We start from the raw sequence: 4,787 nt of genomic DNA, 5'->3' as shown, positions 1-4,787 counted from the left end.
AACAACAAAATTGTTCATAGTTTTCACTCTGTTTTGTCATAGTCTGCTTTTAGGCGATCTCTGAAAGCAATGCATGCTATAAACAAAAAAATATAAACATGAACTACGTAGTCAAATCTATGAATGTTTTCAATGGGTAACATAATTTTGGATTGTATTCCATGCCTCGTACACGAAATGTCGATAACATAAGTAACGCAAAACGTTTGTATATATTAAATAAATTTGTAATATAAATAAGTTTTGTGATCTCTCTCTCTCTATCTATTTATCTGTCTATCTATCTATCTATCTATCAAGTATAATTATTAAAATATATTACCCGATATTATATTATATTATATATTAATCACACATTATCTATCACCACCATCGCCATTATTATATGTAATTTAATATATACTACCGTTTAATTAAAAAAATATTTGCCTCAATTAATTTCAATCAGAATGAAGAATAAGAAACATTATAGATCACTTGGATAATTCCTAAAGGCAATACGCTCTCTGAAATAAAAACGTGGACATGAACTACGAAGCTAAATAATGAATATTTTCAGTAAGTAACATTATTTTGGATTGTTCCATTGTTAACACAAGTATCGATAATGCAAAACGCTAAATTTTTAATACAAATCTAAAGTTTTGGGTGGTCTTTCCCTCTCTGTATTAATAATATAATTAATTATTAGTATATTCCTTGATACAATATATTAATCACACATCATCCATCATCACCATCGCCACCGCCATTTTTACGTGATCTTTATCACAACGGTTCATCATTGAAAATAAATTATAACACAAAAAATATTCTAGTTTATTTTTAAATATTATTTTTAAATATTAAATAATATAAGTATTAAAATTAAAATAAAAAATTGGCTCAAATAATAATAATTAAAAATTAACTAAACAATTGATAACTAAGAGTCAATAAAAAGCGCGATAACTGGAGCACAAGAAAAATCCTTTCTCTTTTAATTATTAATATATTTTAAATTATTAGTATATTTCAAATTACTCGTCACAATACATACAATAAATATATACGAACGTTTCGGATTATCTTTTAATCTACCTTCAACGTGACATTAATATTATTACATATTCGAAAATATTAGACAATGACATATGAAAAATTATATAAATCAGATGCAGATAGCATTTGTAATATCTGCATGCTGATTATGAAACGATTTATATAATTTCATATTTATTCATATTTATATAATTTTATATGTTATTGTCTAATATTTTTTAATAGTAATATAATGATACGCCGTTAAATTTCTTTTCTAGATGCGATCGCGATCAACACCGAAAATTATTTATTATAACTATATGATTAATTAACTTTTATAAATAACACATAATTAATATCTATATACAAATCGCGACAAAAATTCTCTATCGCATTTAATCAACTAAGAATTATAGTAACAGAAATCTAAAATAATAAATGATTATTTCGATATGAAATCGATTTTTACGAGCAGAAATTATTTCTTTAGTATTTATAGATATTTATAGAATATAATATATCTGCGATGCTTTATTTTTCAATCATTGAAATATTTTGAATTGTGAAAACGCACAATAAAATAATTGAATCATGAAGCTAAACATAATGAAAGACTCCATACATCAATCTTTTAATAAATAATCCTATAATTAAAAAATCTATGTAATCTAAAATACTGTTATATACTTAAATATATTCCATATATACATATATGTATATATTAAAATACGTAAAATATTTCGATGACGAACAAACAATAACCGACCTTGGTGCCGTAATAGCGCGCTAATGTTTATATGCTATAGTCTTGTAAAATGTTTCGATAAAAAAATAATAACACGGTCTTTCGGACTAACTTTTTCGGTTCTATTATTATTCGCGCGTCGACACTCAAAGAGTAAAGTAGTGGTATACAAGACGCTCCGTTAAATCCTTTTCTAGGCGCGATCGCGATCAATATCGAAAAATTATTTGCTGTATTAAAATATGTAAAATATAATATAATATAATATAATATAATATAATATGATATAATATAATAAAAATACGTATTGTTTACGCCAAGATTGATATTATTATCTGTTTGTCATCGAAATATCCTACGTACGTTAACATATTTATATTACCTTATATTGTAATATAAAATATAATACAATATATTTCGATATGACGAACGAACAATAACACGGCATTCGATTTTGACGTAAACAATAGCGCGCTAGTCGTACAACGTATGGCCTTCGTATCATTCATAAAGCGACACTCGAGCAATAAAGATCGTAGTGCGAAATACGTCGTATATTCTTAAATTAATTATTAATTAAACGATTATTGTATCATGACTTTCAATTATATTAAACTTTCGACTATAATCGTATTAATATACATGTATTGCATATATATATATATATATATATATATATATCAATAATGAAAACAACAAATTCATTACGCGTAATAATTAGTTTTACAAAATGAATTATTTTGAGTTTTATAAAGAAGATTTATAATTATATATCTATTAATTATATATTATATTATATATAAAATTATATATAATATAACCCTCCCACGGGGTACACCTTGTCGCGGTGGGAGGGCTTAGTACTTGGATGGTGCCTTGAAGTTTATTTTAAATTTTTTAATTTAGAATAAATCTCAAGGAGCCTGAAGAGGAAGCTAAGTACCCTTTCGCGTCGTCGATGCCATCAACGTGTCGCGGATGGCGGCGTCTCGTTACCGCGTTTTCGCGTTTAGCTTTTTCGCGTCATCGCGTCATCGCGTTTTCGTGTTGGACTTTCTCGCAATCCCACTTTCACAAGTGAAACGGGATTTTCGCTCGTATCGAAATCGGAAGTGCCGTTTAAAGTATATATATATTAAATATATACATCGCGCGACAAAACAGAAAATTTTTAATCGTATCGAATAGTGCGGGAGTGCCGTTCAGTATCGCGCGTAAAATTGCGAAAATAGCGATATAAAAATATCGCTCGTGAGTGCGGGAGTGCCGTTAAGTATCGCGCGTCTAACTGAGAGGAGGAGGAGGCCTAGGAGAGGCATCGGGCTCCGGCAGAGCAACCTTCTGGTAAGCAATTTATTTATTTGTAATTATATATTAAATATTAAATATATTTATTATAATTTAAATTAAACAATTAATCGCAACAATTAATTTGATTTGTTTATTTATATGATTTAAATAAGAGGGAATTAAAGATAAAGATTTTTAAATAAAAGCTATAATCTTGTAAAAATATAAGCTTTTATAAAATTAGTGAAGATAGAGTATTATTAATAAATTCTGTTCTGTTTTTTTTTATTTTATAGAATTATTTTATTAATTTGATTATTATTATACATATCATGTATATATTATATCTCATATATATATATATATATATATATATATATATATATATTATATCGAATATAATTCAATGCATACAATAATAATTTTTTGAAATATTAATTATTTTAAACTCCGCTACAATTTGAATTTTCTCTTTATATGTTATAGATCGACGCAGCAGAACTGACGATCTGAGAGGAGGAGCAGGCCTAGGAGAGGCATCCTGCACCAGCGGAACAACCTGATGGTATTATTATTTGTATATTACCTATTATAAATTGTATTAGTTTGATTCATTTATTCAAATGATTTAATCAAGAAAGATTGAAAGAAAAAGATTTTATATAAATCCTATAAAAAAAGTTTCGATTAAAAAATAGTTTTTTTACAATTTATAAAATTATTCCATATTTATATATTTGTTTTATATATTATTGCTCGTATCGAATATAAAATTTGTTGTGTACAATAATAATTGAATATAAAAAAAATATAAAAAAAAAAAAAAAAAAAAATATATATATATATATATATATATATATATATATATATACAGGGTGTCCCGAAACTCATAATCAATTTTTCAAAGACAGATTCCTGGAATCATCCGAAGACGATTTTTCCTCAATGAAAATCGAGGCACTTATAATTTTCGAATTATAAGTGATTGGAAATAAGGGGTTTTTCGTAAACCAGGCTTTGTAGAAATAAAATATTAACAAAATCACATTCTTCGATTAATTTTAAATAGAGTTTACTTTAGTTGAGTTTTAATTTAAGGCTTAATTGCAAAGATATATGATGACAAAAATCGGGAACATGCAAAAAATGATGGCTTTCATCGACATTTTTGCTGAGGAAAAATCGTCTCCAAATAATCCCATCTGTCTTTGAAAGATTGATTATGAGTTTTGGGACACCCTGTATATATGTATATATATATATATATATATATATATATATAATAAAATATTAATCATTTTAAACACTGCTAATTTGAATTTTATATTTATATGTTATAGACAACGTAGCTTCGAAATCGACTCCGCTGTTGCGCATCAGTGTCGGTGAGTCAAAAACTTTTATTTAATTTTAAGGTAACGGATTTGTGGAGTTTGTAGATGTAGATTGTAGATATAGATTGTAGATAGGTCCGTTACCTTCAAATAAATGGGCTACAACAAATAAAACAAATTACATTTAATATATATATATATATATATATATATATATATATATGTGTGTGTGTGTATATATATATTAAGTTTAATACGTATATTAACTTGAATAGTTCTTTTCAATATATAGTAATACAGCATCTTAGGAATGCAAATTTAAAATTAAATAAATATGGAAAAAAAATTTTAATTTTTTATCAATTCTTTATTACAGTCAGTTATTTATTTTGCTT

The 4,787-nt window shown here is 25.9% G+C and overlaps 1 long non-coding RNA gene across 1 annotated transcript; it reads left to right on the top strand.

The window, feature by feature from the left end:
- The first annotated feature begins 3,077 nt into the window (after window positions 1-3,077).
- Window positions 3,078-4,554, top strand: LOC112639431. Its single transcript, XR_003123508.1, has 3 exons — window positions 3,078-3,112; window positions 3,545-3,623; window positions 4,399-4,554. It is a non-coding gene; the product is annotated as an uncharacterized LOC112639431 (long non-coding RNA).
- The last annotated feature ends 233 nt before the right edge of the window (window positions 4,555-4,787 follow it).

This window comes from Camponotus floridanus, unplaced genomic scaffold (genome assembly GCF_003227725.1).
Source record: "Camponotus floridanus strain SB8 unplaced genomic scaffold, Cflo_v7.5 scaffold11, whole genome shotgun sequence".
NCBI classification, from domain to species: Eukaryota; Metazoa; Arthropoda; class Insecta; order Hymenoptera; family Formicidae; genus Camponotus; species Camponotus floridanus.
This window is presented reverse-complemented; position numbering and strand designations above follow the sequence as displayed.